The 22,768-nt window shown below is 44.1% G+C and overlaps 1 pseudogene; it reads right to left on the reverse strand.

Annotated features, from left to right (window-relative positions):
• Positions 1-2,518: 2,518 nt before the first annotated feature.
• LOC144231313 (transient receptor potential cation channel subfamily V member 5 pseudogene) lies at positions 2,519-5,313 on the reverse strand (annotated as a pseudogene).
• Positions 5,314-22,768: the final 17,455 nt, after the last annotated feature.

The following is a 22,768-nucleotide window of genomic DNA, read 5'->3' on the forward strand; positions in this document are numbered from 1 at the left end:
ATGATCTCGCAGCTCGCAGGTTCGAGGCCTGCATCAGGCTCAGTGTTGACAGCTCAGAGCCTGGAACCTGCTTCGGATTCTATCTACCCTTCCCCCACTTGTGCTCTGTCTTTCTGCCTCTCAAAAATAAATAAACAAAACAAACAAAAAAAATAACTGCATTGTCCAATATGGTAGTCACTAGCCACAGATGGCTATTGAAGTTTTAAGTCAATTCTTTATTTACAACAGCCGCACTTTAAGTGCTCAACAACCATACGTGACTAGTGGCAACCACATTGCACAGCACAGATACAGAACATTTTCATCATCACAGAAAGTTTTACTGGACACGCTGCTCTAGGATCTAGAGGTAAAGAGACCTGCCACTTGCGTAAGCAAAGACAAGATTCAAATCTAGCCCTCTCTGCTCCGAGTCCAGGTTCTTCCCACTGCTGCAACACGCCCACAGCATCTGCGATCTTCCTTCCCGGTAGGGGAACAGTTAGCTCCCCAGGGGCAGCAATATTGACCCTGATTTCTTTGGTAATCCGATGAACTAAAAACTTTTTTCTGCCCTAAACGGTGTGTTGTGTGTTAGGAAATGCTAAAAAATGGCCAGCAGGTGGTGTGCATGTTCCATGTCTCATAATGTGTGGTGTCTCAAGGCCCGGTTAAAAGAGGCACTTGTTGGGATGAGCACTGGGTATTATATGTAAACCAACTTGATAATAAAGTTTTGAAGAAAAAAAAAAGAAAAAAAAAGAGGTACTCACAAAAGCCAAAAACTTGTTTGTTTGAACAAAGGACTTGAATAGATATTTCACCAAGAACAGATACATAAATGCCAATAAGCTTATGAAAAACTATTCAATGTCATTAGTCTTTGGGGAAATACAAATCAAAACCACAATGAGGTACCACTTCATAGTTATTAGGATGGCTATAGAAAAAAGGAAGAAAGAAGGGAGGAAAGGAAGGGAAAGGAGGAAGGAAGGAAGAAAAGAAGGAAGGAAGGGAAGGAAAGACTTCTGCTTGTTGGCAGAGAGTAACAAGTGTTGGTGAGGAAGTGAAGAAATTGGAGCGCTCGCACATTGTTTGAGGAAATGTAAAATAGCCCAGCCACTGTGGAAAACAGTGTGGCAGGCCCTCAAAAAATTAAACAGGAATTGCCATAAGATCCAGGATTTCCACGTGTAGGGATGTACCCAAAGGAATTGAAAGCAGGGAGTTGGAGAGATAGATGGACACCAATAGCCAAAAGGCAGAAACAACCCAAATGTCAATCAATGGATGGACAGATAAACAAAATGTGACATATCCATACAATGAAATATGATTTGGCCTTTAAAAGGAGTAAAATTCTGGTAACTGCTACATGTGGATAAATCTTGAAAACATGCTAAGTGAAATAAACCTGACAAAATAGGATTAATATTATATGATTCCACTTATAGGAGGTACCTAGAGTAGTCAAATTCATAGACAGAAAGTAGAATGTTAGATATCAGGTGCTGTAGGGAAAGGATAGAAAATAGTTAATGTTTAATGGATACAAGAATTTCACTTTGGGAAGACGAAAAAGTCTTATAGATGACTAGTAGTGTTGGTTATGCAACCGTGTGAGTATACTTCATGCCACTGAGATGCACACCTAGAAATGGTTAAAATAGTAAATTTTATATTATGCATATCTTCCATAGTACAATTTTTTAAAAAATAAAACAAGTTGGGGGCACCTGGGTGGCTCATTCGGTTAAGCAGCCAACTTAGGCTCAGGTCATGGTCTCACAGTTCATGGGTTCGAGCCCCATATCAGGCTCTGTGCTGTCAGCTGAGAGCCTGGAGCCTGCTTTGAATTCTGTGTCTCCCTGTCTCTCTGCCTCTTCCCTGCTCATGCTCTGTCTCTCTCTGTCTGTTAAAAATAAACATTAAAAAAATAAAAAATAAAACAAGGATGGGGCACCTTCGTGGCTTAGTCGATTAAGTGTCTGACTCTTGGTTTCAGCTCAGGTCATGATCTCATGGAGTCCTGAGATGGAGCCTCCCTCCTCTCTGCACAGGGCCTGCTTGGGATTCTCTCTCTCCCTCTTTCTCTGCTCCTCCCCACTCTCTCAAAATAGATGAACAAACTTTAAAAAATAATAAATAAAACAGGGATAAAAATCTTTTCTTTTACAGTTTTCTAGTTGGGGGTTGGTTGCTAGGTAGGGAGAATCCTACGCAGTACAGAAAAAAGGGAAAGGCCACAGCCTCAATGCCATGCCTGGCTCTTCCCACATTAAGCACAAAGAAGGCTGGTCCAGACATTAGTGTAGCATTCCTACATCATGCCTTTAATGGCCAAGTACAACTTCACTTGCAAAGTTACCTTCTTTTCTCAAGAGGTGAAATTTCCAGGAGCCCAGGAGAATGTGGGACAACTGATGTCCATTGCTCATCTCCAGAAATGCTGCTGTGAAGTGAGACATGGCCTTTTAGAATCATTCTGTCTACCCCCTCCCATGATTAATAGGCATGAGAGTTAACTGCTCCCCACTCAGGCCCACCTGTTTGTGATATTTTCCTCTCCATTCCCTTTGCCAAGATCCAGTCCAAAATTCATGTGTCCCAGGGTGTTGCCACAAAGTTGGTGACTGCAACTGCTGTGAGGTGTGGTCTGGGACGGGGAGCGGATGGGCCACCAGGGAGGCTCTGCCTAGGGTCCCAGTTTCAATCACAAAAAACAGAGGGCTATCTCTCAGAAAGTTGCTCTTTTCCATCTTCCTTGTCTGAGTTCTTCATAGCTTCCACATAGCAAAGCACCTGCAAAAGATTCTGATCATGGTGGTTCTTGACTTGTAGGAACCAGTGAGCACCCTGGCCCATACCTGCATCCATAGATCCCACGGCAAGGCCACAGGAAGTGAGAGAACTTCCTTTCCAGAATTGCCATGGATCTGAGCCCTCCAAAGCTTGTCCCGCTCATGGGCCACCTGCCAGTGTGTGTCACCCTTCATGGTGATGAATAGGTTGAGCATAAGCAGTGTGGCGATGATGACAAAGGCAAAGTGGACCATGGCAAGCACGAAGGGCAAGCTCACATCATAGTTGGCAGGCCCGTCAATGATGGTGAGGAAAAGTTGAAAAGTGCTGAACAGTGCCATGGATAGTCATGGAATTACTCCAGACTGGCTAGGTCCTCTGTCTGGAAAATGACATAGAATGCTGAGACAAATCCCAGAAAAAACAAAGCCATCAGCTGACAGAAAGGCATTAAGTCTTCAAAAATCATCTTCTAGGAGCACTTGGCTGGCTCAGTCTGTAGAGCATGTGACTCTTGATCTCCAGGTTGTGAGTTTGAGCCCTGCATTGAGTGTAGAGATTACTTAAAAAAAAAATAAAGGGGTACCCGGATGACTCAATTGGTTGAGTGTCCAACTCTTAATTTCGACTCAAGTCATGATTTCATGGTTTGTGGGACTGAGCCCCCTGTTGGGCTTTGCACTGAAAGCACAATGCCTGCTTGGGATTCTCTCTCTCTCTCTCTCTCTCTCCCTCTTCCTGTACACCACACACCATCTATCTCGAAATAAGTAAATGAACATTAAAAAAAAAAAGAAAAATGATATGCTTGAGAAGAATGTTTGAGTCACTTCGGTTGTTTTATATTAAATAACTAAACTTTAATTAAATTAAATTAATTAATAAAAATAAAAATGAGTGCTTAGGCAGCTCAATCTGTTAAGCATCCAGCTTTGGCTCACATCATGGTCTCATGAATTTCAGCCCTGCATCAGGATTTCTGCTGTCAGTGTGGATCCTGCTTCGGATCCTCTGTCCCCTTCTTTCTCTGCACCTACCCCGCTCATGCTCTCTCTCTCTCTCTCTCAAAAATAAATAAACATAAAACAAAAACAAAAACCACAAAAATTATCTTCTGGATCATGGTAGTGAAAGCACAGAGGATTCCAGCTGGACTACTCAAGCCAAGTACATAACACAACACAAACCCAGCATCAAGATGGCGGACATGGGCACCATCTCCCATTCGTGTTGGACAGCCACATCCCCATTTTCACCAGCACTGTGCAGACATAGGTGATGATAAGGACATGGAACAGCCCCCAGAGGACAGTCTGTCTAAAATAACAAGAGGCACCTTGCCTGAAGATGCTCAGTGTCTGTAAGAGCAGGATGATGACAACCTCGGTGATGGTCATCAACTGCCCCACGAGCCAGATTTTGTCCTGGTGAGTCACAAAGTCCTCCTGGAGTGGTCTCTGTTGGAAAATGGTGTGATCTCAAGAATCTGTGCAGTTGCCACTTCAGAACTTGAGGGGGCAGTAGCTATAGCAGATCACAAAGAGCAGGTTCAAGACACCCAGAACATAAAGGAACCACTGACCAACCATATTTCTTCCCCTGAAGCTCGCTAGTTGCTTCACTGGTGTCTCTTCTAGGATCTTGTGAGCCTCCTCCTGCTTCTTGGGGGAGACCACGAGCTCTAGAAAGGACATGTCCTCTCCCCAGCAGTTGATCTCTGTGAGGTCGTAGAGAGTGCAGGTCAGCTGCTCATACGTCCACTGGATGTGCTTCCACTTCTGCATCAGGCGCTGGAACAGCATAGTGTTGCCCTCCACTCTTGTCGGCTTGAAGGGGGGAGACACCGGTGATTTGGCACAAGGTCCAGGGACTGCAGGTGGTCCCTCCTCCCATCATAGGAAAGGAGCAGGTTGTACATCTGGCAGGCAAAGATTTTTTAGGGCTGGAGGATGAGAACGTGCAAGATGATGTTTCCCAGAGAGTCGTGGGCCCGGATGCTGGCTCCATGCTCCATGAACAGCCTCACAAAGGACAGAGGATGCTCCCCAAAGTAGATGGGGTTGTAGGGGCTGTGATGGAAAGCTGTGCCTGTAGCTCTTCCAGAGATGCCAGTCCCATGGACAAGCAAGGCTCACACCAAGTTCATGTTCTGGTTCACGATGGTTATGTGTCGAGCAGTCTGACCTACAGATGGCTCACATATGGTGAGCTCTGTGATCATCTCCGGGGCAGCCTCTGTCAGCACCAGGGCTGCCACAGATCGTCGCAGAGGGATGCCACGTGCAGCATCATCTCCTCCAGGGCTCCTCTTCATCCAAAGTCACAGGTTCAGTCCAGCAAAAGTTTCTTCAGGAAGCATGATTTTTCTTGGCTGCCTGAAGCAGCGGAGACTCTTGAACCGTCTTTTGTTGCAGCATACGGCTTTGTCCACATGCTGATACTAGTCCTGCTCTCTGACCAGCCAGGAGGCCAGAGTTTCTGAAGCTGGATCCAGAACTGCCTTCTGCCTTCTGCAGAAGGGGCCCCCATGCTTTCTCCTTTCAGGCACTGGCAGGTTATGGAAGTTTGGTACAAGTCGTGAGTATAGGACTCAGCAGCAGCTGAGGAAGACACGGGGTCTGGGGTTGAGACTGAGCATGAGTGTATCTTCCATGTGACTTGTGTATGCAGCTTGTCATTTGTGGCTGTGGAGTGTGTGTGTGCATGTGTGTGTACGTGTTTGTGACCAAACACTTATTTTGTTGCAAAGCATAGCCAAGAGATACCATTGGACCCGTGCACTCTTTATCTTTCTCTCTCTCCCCTCCCTGCTCTCTTTATGTTCTTCTTCTTAGCACTCAGAAACTTTTCAGTACAGATGTTTACAAACTGGAAAATACAGCCAGCCACCTTCCAATGTCAATTCCCTTGGCTTTAAACATAACCGTATGTGGACAGACCCATCCCTGAAACTCTGCATTTATCTATCTGTCTGCTTGATATCACACTTGAGCATCAAAGAGGCATTTCAAAATAAATCTGCCCAAAACAGAATTCTCACTTCCCCGACCCCTCTGCCTCCCAAGCATGTTCTTTGCCCATCTTCCCTATTTCTATAAATAACACCACCATCCACATAGTTATTCAGGCCCAAACCCTAGGCTCTGGTCCTTTAGTGATCCCTTACACACACACACAGACACACACACACGCACGCACGTGTGCAGGCATATGCACACCACATCACACCATCTGCAAATCCTAAAAGTTCTACCTCAAAAAAGATCTCGAATCCACTGACATCTCCCCATCTCCACCGCACCTCCCTCGTCTGAGCTGTAATCTCCTTTGGCCTGGGCAGCTGCAATCACTTTCAAGTAGTCTCTGTGCTTTGACCTTTGTCCTTCTCTAAAACCAAATCAGAACAAGTCACTTCCTTTACAACAAAATCGACTCTTCCAGTTCTTGTAGACTTACAAGACCCTACAATGTCTGGCCCCTGCTTGCTTGTTTGATCTCACCTCCTAGGACTCTCCTGGTTGGTCACAAAGCTGTCATTCCTCATGTGGGTCCTCAGGTACCCTAAGCCCATTCCTACTTCAGGGCCTTTGCATGATCTCTGGTCTTGATTCAGGGGTCCTCACCACAGAAAGGTCTTCCCTGATGATTCTATCTAAAGCAGCCTTCTCGTTCCAGTTTTTAAACCATCACACTATTTCTAGCCTTCAGAACAGTCGCCCCAGGGGTGCTTGGGTGGCTCAGTCAGTTAGGTGTCTGACTCTTGATCTTGACTCAGGTCTGGATCTCAGGGCCGTGATTTCAAGCCCTGCACTGGGTGTGAAACTTACTTGAACTCAAATCAAACCAACTCCAAAGTTCCAGTACATTTCAAAAGAGAAGGAAAAGTGCACCATAAGAACTCATATATATGAAATCATATTATTTGTCATTAAAATTGCCCTCTTCCTATCTTCAAAACCCCTTTGGCATTCTTGTTCTGGACTTCTTTCAGAACCAAGCTACTCAAACACTTGATCACAACATAGTTCTAAATGGGCTGTGATACAACTCCTGAGTTCGAGCCCCACCTTGGACTCCATGCTGGCAGTGTGGAAACTGCTTGGGATTCTCTCTCTCTCCCCACCCCAGCCCCTCCCCTGCTTGCTCTGTCTTTCTCTCAAAATAAATAAATAAACTTAAAAATATTTTTTAGTGGAAAAGAGCACATTTTAGAAGAGTATTGATTTTCTTTTTTTATTAAAAAATTTTAAGTTTATATATTATTTTGAGAGAGAGAGAGCATAAGCAAGTGGGGGAGGGGCAGAGAGAGAGGAAGAGAGAGCCCCAAGCAGTCTCCTTTCTGTCAGCACAGAGCCTGACATGGGGCTCGAAGTCATGAATTATGAGATTATGACCTGAGCCGAAATCTAGAGTCAGACGCTTAACCAACTGAATCACCCAGATGCCCTGAATCCCTTTTCTCTACATTGAAGGCATATGTGAAAATATTTATCACTCTCCATGAACATACCCACCTTACACACACATACACCTTCCACGGATGTAGTTTAAGCCCGCAAAGAGAATCACCAAATTTTTAACAGCGTTCGCTATAAGGAGAGGAGAACTTTCAAAACTCACCATTACCCCTCTAACTTCTACCTCTGGGAAGAGAGGTTCCCAAGCTGAGTGAGAGGGAGAAGCAAGGCTAATTTTCAACTGGAATGTACCAATGTGGGCACGGGTCACAGCCAGCCTTCACTCTTGCTGGACTGTGCTCATGTCACGCCATCTTTTTTTTATTATTTAATATAAATTATTGTCAAGTTAGCTAACATACAGTGTATCAGTGTGCTCTTGGCTTTGGGGAAACAGGAACCCTCCTACACTGTTGGTGGAAATGCAAACTGGTGCAGCCACTCTGGAAAACAGTGTGGAGGTTCCTCAAAAAATTAAAAATAGAATTACCTTATGACCCAGCAATAGCACTGCTAGGAATTTATCCAAAGGATACATACCATCTTTTAAATGTTTTCACTGACACCCAGAGGAGGCTTCACTTTGTTGTATGACCCACTTGTGTATCATTTAAATTCAGTACTATACACATGCATTGATTCAGTTCTCTCACCCCAAGCTCTCACATCACATATTTGACAAAGTTCAGCTCAACCCAATACTGAGCATCTACTGTATGTCATGTGCCAAGTGCTGTGGAGAGGTAAAGATGGATCAAACACAATCCCTGCCCCAAGCCTCACTGTCTGTGATCAAGAATATTGCCATCCAGCTTGATCACTGACCTTGATCTCAAAACTTTGCTCTGAAAACCTGTTGGCTCTTTTCAATAAACAAAACCTTTTTCAACAAGTAAAACCCTAGAAAATTCTCAAGGAGGGGAGGAAAAAGAATATCTTGACTTGCTTCTGAAGATAATCCCAAGAGAAGAATACCAAAAGTCTTTGGAGAAAATATAGCCAATAAAATAAGTCCTTAGTTACCAAAAAAAGCATGGATGGGATTATCATTTATCTGGTGTATAAATTCTGGCACCAAAAACCATGTGTACGCATGCGCCCACAGACACAGATGCACACACACACACCTCAGCCAAACAAACAAAAAAACTCTCATTCTCATTTCCTTAAAACTCGAGTTTTTAGTTCTATCACAGCTCCTTTTTCTGAAAACGAATGTTTCTCAGGGGTGCCTGGATTGCTTAGTCGCTTACGTGTCTGGCTCTTGGTTTCAGCTCAGGTCTTGAGATAGAGCCCCACACTGGGGCTTAAGACTCTTTCTCTCTCTCCCTCTGCCCCTTTCCCCCTCTAGAACACACACATTCTCTCTCTCCCTCTCTTTCTCTCAAATAAAAAAATTTAAAAAAATATTTTTGTAACATTGCCTCTACTCTCCAGAACCAAAATTCATAGAAAGTATAATCTACCCACAAAACATTTCTAAAAGTCAGTATGTTGCTCTAAATGTCATATCAGAAAGAAATAAAAGCTATGATTTACAATATAAATATGCATTTCAGTATGAAAATGCTCAGATGATTCAAGAAGACAGTGACAAGTCAAATGTTTGCACCCACTTTTAATGAATACGTGTGCATTTCAGAAGAGTGAGACAATACTCAACAGAGAGTTGGTCATTTTGCTTTACATGTGCTACTGCCAAATAAGGGCTGAAGAGGCATACATAAAATTTCCACAAATGAGGCAGCTATTAGTAAAGACTGAGGCAATGATGTGGCACTAGTGATTCAGGTCCCGAGTGTGGTACTGCTGTTAATGAAGTTATTCTCCAAAATGGTAGACAACTCTTAGCAAAGTGATAGACGCTTGCTTGCATGTATACTGTAGTAGCTTTCCCTGGAAGCTTGGTGGCTATCAAAACCATACTGGGGTACCTGGGTTGCTCATTCGGTTGAGCATCCAATTTTGGCTCAGGTCATGACCTTACCACTTGTGAGTTTGAGCCCCACGTTGGGCTCTGTACTGACAGCTCAGAGCCTGGAGCCTGCTTTGGATTCTGTGTCTCCTTCTCTCTCTGGCCTTACCTGCTCACTCTCTCTCTGTCTCTGTCAAAAATCAATAAACATTAAAAAATTTTTTAAATAGGGGCACCTAGGTGGCTGAGTCAGTTAAGCGTCCGACTTCAGCTCAGGTCATGATCTCACAGTTCTTGTGTTCAAGCCCCGCATCAGGCTCTGTGCTGACAGCTAGCTCAGAGCCTGAAACCTGCTTCCAATTCTGTGTCTCCCTCTCTCTCTGGCCCTTCCCTGATCATGTTCCTTCTCCCTCTTTCTCCCTCAGAAATAAATAAAACATTAAAAAATTTTTAAATTTTTAAATAAAGGAAAGTAAAAAAAAATACTGGTATTTGTGTTTATATAGAAAAAAAATAGGGAGGGTCTATAATAAGATAATGAAAAATAAGTTCTCACCTGTGAGTATGTCTAGTGGAACATTTCAAGTCCTGAAGGGACACACTGCAACTCTTTGTCCCACAGTCCTGTCCTTCCCTGGCTCCCAAAGCCAGTAGGACATGAGATTCCTCCATGCCCACCTCCACATCCCTGCCATCCTTATGTAAACAAAAGCAACCTCACAAGGAAGCATCCCATGAGGATAGTGCCACCCCCTTTGAGAAAGACTTTCTTGATGTCACAGCTCTTAGGAGAACGTCAGGTCTTTCAGACATTTGGGGGGCTTTACCGCAATGCAGCACACTATCACCCAGCTGGGAATCCAGGGGGTAGCGGCGGAAGGAATGATGTTAGCTCCAAAAAAGAAAAAACCTGCCCCTTTGAATGATGGGCTAAACCTCAGGCAGCTGGTGAAACTCCAGCTCCAAAGAGCACACAATGCTGGGGAAACACATAGTGACAGCAGGAAACTAGGCCAACAGATGACACGGTTGGAGAGGCCCTGCAAGACACGATAGCGCACGTAAGAACAGGAAGGGGAGCTGTCGCCACAGAGAAACATGGGGGTGACGAGCAGGATTGCACCCACAGGTCAAGGCACCAGTGCTGAACAGTCACAGTGTGAAGGACACTTCTAGAAATCCAGAGAGAGAGAGTGGAGACAATAGAGGGTATTGGTTAAGAATGTGAGCCTTAGGGAGCTCCTGGGTGGCTCAGCCTGGTAAACTTCTGACTCTAGACTTTGGCTCAGGTCGTGATCTTATGGGTCGTGGGTTCGAGCCCTGTATTTGGCTCTGCACTCGCGACACGGAGCCTGCCTGGGGTTCTCTCTCTCTCTCTTTCTCTGCCCCTCTCCCACTAGCACAAGCGTGCTCTCTCTCTCTCTCTCTCTTAAAAAAAAAGAATGTGGGTCTAAAGATTAGGCAGGTTCAAATCTCAGCCCCTCCACTGATAAGTGTGACCTTGGGCCAGTTTATAACCTGCCTTTGCTTCAGTTTCCTCATCTATAAAATGGGCACTAATGATAGTCCCTATCACATGGAGTTGTTCTGAGGGTGAGAGGAGATCATAGGTAAGGTACTCAGCATGGGGCCCGGGGGGCCTGTGAGCTGCTCAAGAGTGAGACTGTCTAGTTCTGTTCCCTTTTATCCCCGGGGGGTACTTGATGCTAAGCAGGCACAGATCGACCCTATTTGCATGAACTGACCGGGAAGGCTCTGTAAAAGGTACCGTTCTCACTATCGAGAATGATATAGAGAAAAGGAACCAGATACTGGAGCCCAGGTAGGAAGCAGGGACTTGGCTTCGGTAAAGGGACGCAAGACCACAGGCAGCATCCATCACAAGAAGAGGAAAGCAGATCACCCTTGTTACTGAACCAATGCTCCTGAAACCACAGGTGGCCGTGCCTGGGGGCTGCTGAGATCCTAGGAGAAAGCCATGCAGGCCCACCACAGTGGGGCTGAACGGCTGCTGGGCCCCGCGGTGCATGGGGAAGAGGCCTCCACCCGACCCAGGGGAGCGCTCTGCTGGCCCGCAGACCTGTGGCCTCATAACAGGAAGGGCGGGCCGGTCTTCTCCTCTCTAAGAACTGGACATGGCAAAACTCACCGGGAGCCATGCACAGCAAGAGGAAAGTAGGCCAGCCCTGGCTCCTTCCCCCTTACCAGCTCCACATCACGTCACTCTTCCCTTTGTGTTCTGAGCTCCAGCCGCACTGGCCATTTCCTTGTTTCTCGAAAATGCTAAGCTTCCCCACCCACATCCCCACCGCCCACTCTTTGCTTGGCTAATTTCTGCTCACCCTTCAGGTCTCAGTTCAAACATCACTTCCTCGGAGAGCCTGTCCCTGAACCCCCAGGATAGGTGTGGGGCCCTCCCACTTAGCTCAGCCTTATCAGTTTCTAGCCTTTGGTGTCTTCACATCTCATGCAATTGCAGTTATTTTGAGGTAGGAATCTGCTCCGTGTCCATCTCTCCCACTAGACTGGAAGCTTCTGAGGGCAGATACTGCATCGAGTGCATTACCCCATATCCTCCGATATGTAGCCCAGTGCCTGGTATACGGTTAGTCTTCAGTAGATGTCAGCTGGAAGAGAAATTGGATGGGATGAGAGAAAGAGCTGAAAAACTCAGAGTGGGGTTACTGGGTTTGTTCTAAAAGATAATCAGATCATAGCCTAACTCAACTCTTAAGATAACCAGGCCACCGACATTCTTGATTGAATATTCATTTTGCAGCAATTTCTCACCCTATTTCAAGGCCTAGCTCACAGTGGAGATTTATGTCATCCTCTCCTCTCAGACGCAAATGACTGTGGTAGCAAATACTTTGATTTATTTCCCTCTCCTCCCTGCTGTCCAGCAAAATGCCATGAGCAATGTCAGGTGTACCATCCCTTTGATCTTGCTGGTGAGAAAATGCATTTGCTACCAAGTCTCAGGCAGAAACGAAAGTTGAAAAATAGATTCCTCTCCAGCTACGTGCGTCCTCCACTGCCCCCCCATCTACCACACAAACAAACCTTTGCCAAGCATTTTAAAATCCACCAAGTGAGACACCTGAGTACCATTTTCTGGCTCATGGGCAAGAAATCACAGTTTATTTCTAGAGATTTCTTCTTTTATTTTTTCCTCCTGGATCATCACTGTTGCAAAGCTCAGGTCATTTTAGGTGCTTACAGAGAGCTGGCAGAGAACAGTGGCCCTAAAAGTCCAGCTCTTGTTAAAGGCACGGAAACAACAGTATCCCACCATTTGGCTTCTGATAGCTAATTATCACCTCTAATCACTGAGCTCTCCATTCTAAGCCAGCAACTGTGCTATTAAGGGTTTCTCATATATGATCTTGTTTAATCCTCTCAACAGCTCTATGGAACAGGTACTATTATTGTATCCATTTTACAGATGAAGAAAACTGAGGCCAGTTGAAGTAACTTCCTAGACCTACATGACCAGCTAGAGGTGACAGTACCTGTCAAACCTAGGTCTCTGCCCCTGCAGCTTGATATCTTAAGTACCACACTTTGTTGCAGGAATAATTGCTACTTATAGAGTATTTTGATGGTCAAATTAGTTGATTAATGGAATAGCAATAGCAACAACAATACCAAGGAGAAAAATCATAGCTAAGTGTTCAATGAGTGTTGCCCACTATTGTTATTATAGTTGTTATGATCCCTGATTTAAAAATATCATCTTAAAAGGAGGGAGAGGCCATTCCTCTGAATACTCTTCTCTGTTTTTTGGCCTCTGCCCGGGGTCTGGTCATAGAGGCGGTGTGTGTGTGTGTGTGTGTGTGTGTGTGCGCGCGCGCGCGCGCTCGCACGCGCACGACTGAGCCTTCTGTCTGTTGAGGTGGCCATGACCCAATTGTTCAGTTCCCTGCTGGGTCACCATCGCATGAGTCCCAGAAGCACCCAAGTGGGATTTGAGATGCACCCATGAAGGTGACAAACCCCAGCTTCTATTACCAGTTCCTAGAACTAGGCTGTTTCCCCACGTAGCGTCCTGTTATGATTCACACGAAGCGAGAGCTGAATGACAAGTTCAAGTCTTTCTTTTTTTAAATGTGCTGACCTGAAGAGACCTTGAGAAAATAGATGGGGCATTTTTAATAACAAAAGACTCCTTTAGAAAACCTGGAGTGATTTCAAAGAGAGAAATAACTTATATACACACATATCTCAAAACCAGCGTGGAATGGCAAACATAATCCTTTCTTTAACAATTTTTAAAATATGGCAATTCTCTATTGTAAAGAAGTTGGCTATGTAGGTGGAAGTTTCACTTAGGAATGGGGATGCTAGGATCAGCGGCTCATGCACAGGGGGAGACAATTCATGAATGGAGGGAGCTCTGGATGTAGGGCCATTCAGACCTTGGTTCAAAGCCTGACTCCACTACTTAATATGTAGTTATTAATACTAAGTAGCTCTAAAACATGAGGCAAGTTTTTTTTTTTTTTTTGCAATTTCTCTGAACAGATATAGGATAGTCATATCCATATCTATACCTGGTAAAATTCTCATGGGAGAGTTAAAAAAAAAAAATCAAGTCCTTCAAGTGAACAGAAGAGGTATGATTTAGCAGGGAAGGCTCTTACATCTGCAACCAGACCTGAGATAAAATCCAAGTTCAACCACTTCATTGTGACTTTGGATGGGTGGCTCAGGCTTAGCTTCCTTAAGCTTCATTCACAGGAAAGCCGCTGCCCTTCAAGGGTTGGAGTAAGAATCATGTGTGATGTAGTGCTTCACTCAATGCTGGTACTTTAAGAGGGTCTCCAAAAAAAGATAGGGCCACCTATTAGAGGTGAGCAGGATCAGATCCTGGGCTTCTTTATGATCTGGCCAGAGGTTTGAAGTGGACTGCCCAGGCAGGACTGGGGTGCAGTTGAGGGCAAGCTGTGAAGTCCAACATGGAAGAAAGACTAGCACATTGGTGGGCATTTCTCTGCTCTATCTTGGGGCCCTCCTAAGACCTGCTTCTCCATTTCTCTACCACACTGACTGGATTCTCATGTTTGGGGTTTTCGGACATTTATCAGTGTGTCTATCAGCAAGGCTGAGGGAAGGGCTGAATTCTAAATTGATGCCAATATTCTTTATGGAGATGAGGTTAATGAAAAAAAACAAAAAACAAAACCCAGTGGCGTGGAAGTCCTAAGACATTTTGCTTTGACCCTAGAATAATGGAGAGTTGCTTCAAAGACAGTTTGGCGTCATTCCTTTTCTAGGTAAATTTAGCCCTGGATATAGTTGCAGATTAGCACACCTGCTCTTTTTTCCTTGCCACAACGTGGGCACTCTTCCTAGTTTTCAAAAAGGAATCTTCGGTTGACGTCAGAAAGGGATTCAGCAATTAGCCAATTGGATCATGGAAATCCTATTTGTACCAGGGCTGATGGCTGTTGCACCTCTTCTTCCCTAAAGGACTTTAAAAAAAATTAATTCTGACATTCCACTCTGTAATTGTACTTGATGGGTAAACAGGCAGTGTAGTAAAGTAGGACTTGGGAGTCTGATGTATATCTAATGCCACATTTCTTATCTGTGAAACAAGACAGGAAAACCTACCTCATAAGTTTAATGTGAAGATTCAGAATGGTTTTTCCTTTCATCTCCTCCCACTGATGTCTCCCTTCCTGGAGGCTGAGGCAGCAGCCACTGTTAGTTTTCAACTCAGCTGCGATTCCATACTCCTTCTATCTCAGAAACAGTTTGGTTCACTCTCTTCTAAGTGTCTATGTTCCTTATTTGGGGGGACAGGAAAAACTGGACCCTTCAGCAAACGAATCTTGTTTCGTTTAAGCCAGTCCTGGGAGTCTTGATCTTCTTGTCCAGCAGGTAGTTTAGACAAGAGTGCATGATACAGTTCTGGCCAATGAGAGTGGGAAGTCTGCTCAGGAAACTCTGGGAAGGTTTTTGCTGTTTTAAAAGAGGGATATAGGACAGGTATGTTTCCTTTTCTACCTCTGAGTGTTGTCATCTGTATGCAGTAACTGAAAGAAGGCAGCCATCTTCAGACCATGAGCAGAGCCATTCTACAAGGTCGAGGCAAAAAACTGTTTTCTGCCATTGTAGGGCAGAAAACAAAAGGAACATGGGTATTGGATGATGGTGTCTGATTAGTGAGTGAATTATACCAGCCACCCCCTGATATTTGGGCTCCTTGCTATATAAAATAATTAATGTCCTCATTGTTTTACCCATTTGTGGACAATTACTGATGGTCAAATGTGTCTTCCATAGTGGTTATCAAGACTGTTTGCATTTATTTGCATTTTCTCTTTCTTGGCACTTGATAAGATTGCACTTCTCTATCTCCTTTGACATAGGTATACATATTTGGCTTGCCTTGGTCAATGAAATGTGAGTGAAAGTGTTGTGTGTCATTTCTAGGCAAAGGCTAGTATGTGTCAGTATGATTTTTCACACTCTCTTGGCCTGCTTGGACCATCAATGAAATGTAGATGAAGCCTCCACCAATCTGAGTTCCCCAGTGACTATGATAAGCAGAGACTACTGCTGTCAATATTATACACATAGCATGAGCAAGAAAGAGACTTGATTGTAGGTTAATCCAATGAGATTTGGAGGATGCTTGTTGCTGAAGCACAATCTAGGCTTTCCTGACTGCTACAAACTGATACATTCAAATAAAAGAATAGGGACCCTGGCAGAGAAGGCTACAGGAGGTAAAGAGATTCACCAACAGAAGGTCAGTCTATGTGCTGTGAAAAGTCTGTTTCTAGATAATTCATTCTAAGACCAGACTACTGTACACAATTCTTAGTCCTTAGCCATGTTGCCTTTAAGAATCAGGCTCCATCCCTTAGGGGTACTACACAGAGAAACCACACTAGGGAGTGAATGAAAGAAAAGGCTAGACCCTGAGTGGAAGTGTGGGAGCCATAACACTGAATGACTCAGGGAGCCTGAGTAATGGAGATAAGAAAAGCAAAGGTTTGGCGAGGTCCTACTGGGCTCCTAGAGTGCTGAGACCCAAGATTTACTCAAGTGGTTGGACATGGATTGACTAGAGGAGATAAATTACCAATAAACTCCTCTGTCATCCCTTAGAATTAGCCACTCAAACCCAAAGCAGACTCTTCTAGTTACAATGTATGAAGTTTGGCTAAGAGTAAGTCTATCTCTAATAAATGATGTCTTAGTTTGCTAGGGCTGCTATAACAAAATGTTACAGATTGAGCAGCTAGCATAACACAGTTTTGTTTTCTCAGAGTCCTAGAAGAAGTTCAAGATCAATGAAGGCTAGAAGTTCAAGATCAATGTGCCAGCAGGGTTGGTTTCTTCTGAGGCCTCTCTTCTTGGCTTGTAGTCAGCCATCTTCTCTCTGTGGGTGACATGGTCTACCCTCTGTTTATCTACCTGGGTCCTAATCTCCTCTTCTTATAAGGACATCAGTCAGTTTGGATTACAGCCCACTCATATGACCTCATTTTATCTTAATGGCTTCTTGAATTGTTCTGTCTCCAAACACAGTCACATCCTGAGTTACTAGGGGTTGGACTTCATCATACGAATCAGAGGTGGGAGGGGGGACAAAATTCAGCCCAAAAGAGATGATAACATCTTTCCTTTTCACAATAAGAGTAATAGTGCAAAGATTATAATATATGTATATATAATATATATATTATATATGGTGCCTGGCACTCAGTCATTTCGGTAAGAGGTAATTATTAATACCATTGGGTTGTTTCACTCTCTGCAGATTTATAAAGTCCCAGACCAGGCACTATGTTCCTATGCATCTTTGTGGCCTATGCAGTCTAACATTCTATCATACACCTGGCACTCAAAAAATACAGTGCAGGAGTTAAGAGCATGGGCTTTAAAGCCAAGTACACTCAAGCTCAAATTCTGACTTAGTCCTTTTGTGGCTGTGTAACTTTAGGCAAGTCACTAAAATTGCCTCTGACTGTGTCTTCCTCAGTATATTAGTTTCATATCGCCTATCTGCATTAGTTTCCTATAGCTGCTGCAACAAATTACTGAAAGAGGTTAGTGGCTTAAACAAATCAGATTTATTGCCTTAGAGCTGTGGAGGTCAGAAGTCCAGAACTAGTCTCCAGGGATAAAATCAAGGTATTGTGCAGAGCTGTTTGCCTCCTGGTGGCTCTAAGGAAGAATCTGTTTTCTTGCTTACAGAGGCCACCCACATTCCTTGGTTCATGACAGCTTTTCTTATTTATTTATTTATTTATTTATTTATTTATTTAATTTGAGAGAGAACATGTGCACACAAGTGGGGGAGTAGCAGAGAGAAAGAGAGAGGCAGAGAGAGAGAGAGAGAGAGAGAGAGAGAATCTTAAGCAGGCTCCATGCTCAGCACAAGAGACCAACACAAGGCTTAATCCCATGATCCTGCAATCATGACCTGAGCCTAAATCAAGAGTCAGATGCTCATCTGACTGAGCCACTGAGGTGCCCCACCTTGCCATCCAGCAGTTGCGTTTTCCCGACCTCTGTTTCTGTCATGATGTCTCTTTCTCTGACTCTGTCTCTCCTCTCTCCCTCTTTCACATATAAGGACTCTCGCAACTACAGTGGGGTAACCCAGGGTAAACTCCCATTTCAATGCCAGCTGACTAGCAACCTTAATTCCATCTGCAACCTTAATACCGCTTTGCCATGTAACTTAATGTATTCACAGGTTCTAAGGAGTGGGATGTAGACATAGTTGGGGAGGATGTCTTTATTTGCCTACTGTATGACATTTCAGAATTGTTGTGAAGGCCAAATTAAATCATATATGCAAAGTGTTTAGGATCATGTTTGGCACAATGAATAACCAGTAAACAATGTTCTTTGCTTCTTAAGAATTCATTCCATGAAATTACTCATTGAAGGTCAATATCATTTGGGAAAATATGGGCTGGTGCAAATGAGTTACTTTAAATTCAGGCAGAATTTGTTTTGGTGTAGTCATGTCCAGAATCACAGCATTTTCAAGCAGAAAACAAAAAGATGCTACAAATCATCAAACTCAAGCCTCTAATTTTACCAAAGAGCTCACTGAGGCCTGAAGGTGCCTATAAGTGGCAGAATAACTAAAAGCTAAATTTTTGATATGACACTATAGTTTAATGTGTAATCAGCCCATATTAAAAAATTTATTTTATTTTATTTTATTTTTGAGTGAGAGAAGGAGCAGGGGGTGGCAGAGGGAGAGGGTGATTTGACAATTATATATATTACAAAATGCTCACCATGAGAAGTGTATTTATCATCTGTCACCATGCAGATTACTACAATGTTATTGACTATATTCCCTATGCTCTACTTTTCATACCCATGACTTATTTATCTCATAACTGGAAGTTTGTATTTCTTAATCTCCTTCCCCTATTTTGCCTATGCCCCACGCCCCTCCCTCATTAACACAACTGTTATCAATGTAAAGCTTTAGTTTTTAATTTAATCTTTAATGGAAAATAACTTACAAACTGGAAAGTTTCAGTTCTTGTGAGTGACTTATGAAACAAAACCAAAAGGATTTAGTGAACCATTCATTTTTAAAACTTTAAACGTGGTAATCCTTGGCAAATTAAAGAAATCTATTTTGGGGCACCTGGATGGCTCAGTTGGTTGAGTATCTGATTTCAGCTCAAGTGTCGATCTTGGGTTCATGAGTTCGAACCCCACATAGGGCTGACTGCCATCAGTGCGGAGCCCGCTTGGGATCCCCTTTTCCCCCCCACCCCCCGCTCCTTCCCTGCTTGTGCTCTCTCTCAAAAATAAATAAACATTAAAAAAAAGAAAGAAAGATGTTAACTAACTTGGATTTAGATTTTTAAAAATGGAAAAAAATAAAAACAAATAACAGTTACAAGGCACAAAAAGGAAAGAAAGAGAGACAGAAAGAAAGATATTTTGATGTGACTAAAGTCGTCTAAGTTGTATAAGCTAGGAATAATAAGTATACGTTACTCTTACAATCAAGGTTCATTTTCCTTCTTTTTACATAAGCAATTTATGTTCACTGTGACAATTTAGAAAACACAGGCATGAAGAAAGTAAACCAAAATTATGTATAATCCAATCATCCAGAAGTTATTAGTACTATTTTGATGTATACCAACCCAGACATTTTTCTCTGCACAGGTAATAATAGCTATTACTTATTGAGCACTTCACCCATGCTAAGCATTAGGCTTAGTGCCTTATGTGGATCATTAGTTCCTTGATTCTCACAATAATTCAGTGGAGCAGTGACTTTCATTATCCTAATTTTATAGTTTGGGAAACTGAGATGCAGCAAAGTTAAGGATCTTGTACAGGATCATACATCTAGTAAACGGTAATGTGGACTTGAATGAAATAGTCTCACTATTTTAAGACAAAAAATACAATCATACTGTTTTTTATATTCCTTTCTTTGCTCAAAAACATATCTTAAAGATATTTCCATGTAACACATCTATCACCTGATTTTGAAACACTGAACTTCAAGTCACTCAGCCAAATGCTAATGTGTACTTTAGGTTCATTCTAATGTTCCCTCAGCTGTGGTGCTCATAGTCCAGGGAGGCCTGGTGATTTCATGAGCCTCACTTGCCGACTAGAAATACACAGCACTTCGTTATCTGCCACTTGTCTCTCCCTACACTGTGAGATCTGTCTTCTGGCCACCCTGAATCGCTGACCCTTTCCTGATAAGGCGTGACCTTTCACATGGCTTCATCTTTAATCAAAGCATTTCTGTTATTCTTCTGTGAGGGATTCCCAATCCTTAAATGTCACCTATCCCATTTCCTGAACCCTGGCTTGGTGTTTTATCACCCGGGCCAGCCACTTGGGACACCAACGTTATAAACAGAGAACAGAGTAGCCGCGCCACTACTGTGTCTAGTGCAGTATACTACCATTATTCTCAGATGAGTTTCTAAAGTGCAAGGCATTCATTCATCTTGGAAACCCCAGTGCCTACCAGTGTGCTTGGCACATAGGTCAACAATGATTGTAGCTGAATTATTAATAATAACAACCACAGCAGTGGAGATAGCTGTGTTCTACTGAGCATTTACTCTGTCCTAGGCACTGTGGCTAGTTGCCTGAGAGATCAGTTAACTCATCAAGATCACGTAACTATAAATCTCTCAGAGATTCAGTTTCCTTATGCAGAAAAGGAGACTATATGAATACTACTTTATATAGATGTGTGTTAACTAAAATAGCACACATTTAGCACACTTATAGGTTTGCCTGGGAATGTTACACTTTTGGCAATGAACTTCCTGGGAAAACCAGGATGGCTCTTTACCACACCTGACTATCTCTCCTGCCATTCTAGTTAGCCCTGGTTTTCCCCAGATCTGCCCCGGTTCAGAGACTACAAGTTTAAAGCCTGGCACAGTATGGGTCTCTCTGATCATAAAGACTATCAGTTCTGTTTAGTGGAGGTCCTTGCCTTTTCTGCTGTTTAATATTTTGAATATCACCTCTGTCCCAAGTGATTCTGTTGCAGGTGGCCCACAGACCACTCTCTGAGAAATACTAGTCCAGTTGCCTGATGCCAGAGTAGGCATTGAGAAGGCTTTTGAAAATGTAATGCTAGAAACTTTTATATGATGCTTAGGATGGGCCAGGAACCATAAGAACTCCACCCAAATTAGCTCATTTAATCCTCACTACAATACTAAGGAGCTACTGTTACTATGCCCATTGTACGGCTGCAGTAACTGAGTCCCAAAGAGGTTCGGCACTTTGCACAAGATCGCATAGCTCGGGAAGGGCAGCGCCGGAGTTGAGTATAGCCTGGCTCCAGAGGCTGGCCGGGAAGCAAGGCAAGACAGATGCTCACATGCAGCAGACCTGGGCCCTTTGTTACAGCCAAAGGCTCAGAAGACCCTCTGTAGCACATCTGGAGCCAGTGTCTTGTTCTGCGCCTCCGGCGTCCAGACCTGAGCCAGTGCCACGCGACGGCAGCCCTGCGTTCTTCCTTCTGATCATTGCTCCCGGAGAAGCTGTTTTCAGTCCTCACAGAGGCTCTCCTCACATGGCAGCCAACCCCGAGTATCAACCATATTTAGGAGCGAGGGATTGAAACATATGTCAGAGCCAGAGAGAGGAACCAAGTGACAGCCTTCTTCTGGGAAGGAGTGTGAGTTTTTTACAGGCAGGGCTGCTTTTTCAGTGAACTTCTCCTCTTCATTTTCGAGTCCACCTGTTACCAGACCAGATGGCCCCCGCTAGCCTTTTCTTTTACAGGCTTCAAATAAAACGCAACACCCTCTGAGATGTAACCGAATTCCACCCACTGACACTAGCTCCCTCTTTACCCAGGTGCTCTTAAAGTCAGAAAATGTGACACGCATACAAGCTGACATTCACGATGGGGAAGAGGAGGCCCAGGTGGGTGCTCAGACGTTCACTGAGCCCTTCATCACTACTTCCTGGGCTCTCACTGCGCACCGAGCGACAGGCTAGGTTTGCCGGGACAGATGAGGGAGGTGGCAGCCGCCTCTGCCCTCATGGAGTTTGCAGGCTGGTGGCCACCAAAATAGCATCATTCACTTTCATTGAGAGAGAAGAAAAGAGTGTGACTTGAGGGTGTTTGCCAGAGCAGCGTGATCTATTGGCGGTCAGGGGGAGCCTTCACCTCAAAGGTGATGCATAAAAGCTGCAACCACAAGGGAAAATGTTGGCGCTTGCTCGGAATGGGGGAAGGGACGAGATATTCCGAACACAAGGGTCTGTGTTTGCAGGAAAGCCTGAACCTGTAAGAGACTCTCAGAGTCATGAGGGGACAGGGGCACAGAGCAGCTGCGGAGGAAGGCAGACGTGCCCGGACTCGCGGGCTTCGTGAGACACGCGGCCCTTGTCCCCAGGGGACAGCAGCATTCCAAACAGCGGAATGACACGGTGAGACCTGCATTTTTAAAAGACTTCCTTTTGGCCTACAGCTAATCAGCAGTGGAGGCGGAGCTGGGCCTTGAATCCAAGTGTCTGGTCTCCCTGTCCGTATTCTTTCTCACCAGCCCAGATGGGGAGCCGCAGTCTTGGCATTTGTGTTTGAAGAACCTTGTTCCATTTATGTCCAAACACGTTACGAAGGTCTGCATCTTCTGCATTGTGAGAGTGAAGGAGAGCTCAGAATGCAGGCCCACACGGATGGCCTGAGCTAAACCCCAGCTCTCTTACTTCGAGCTGTGTGGTCCTGGACGAGTTAATGAACACTGTGGGCCTCAAGTTTCTCATCTCGAAAATGAAAATAAAAATCCAGTTCAAATCACTGTTGTGACAGTTGAAAATGGTAATGCATGTAATGTATTTGACCTCATATCCATACTCAATAAATAGGAACTCTTCTAACTGGAACTCTTGGGTGCCTGGGTAGTTCAGTTGGTTAAGTATCTGACTCTTGATTTCAGATCAGGGCATGATATCACAGATCATGAGTTTGAGCCCCACACTGGGCTTTGTGCTGACAGTGTGGAGCCTGCTTGGGATTCTCTCTCCCTGTCTTTCTGTCTCTGCTCCTCCCCTCACTTGCATGTGCACTTTCTCTCTCTCTCTTTCTCTTTCTGTCTCAAAATACATAAAT

Source organism: Crocuta crocuta, unplaced genomic scaffold (genome assembly GCF_008692635.1).
Source record: "Crocuta crocuta isolate KB4526 unplaced genomic scaffold, BGI_CrCroc_1.0 scaffold184, whole genome shotgun sequence".
NCBI lineage: Eukaryota > Metazoa > Chordata > Mammalia > Carnivora > Hyaenidae > Crocuta > Crocuta crocuta.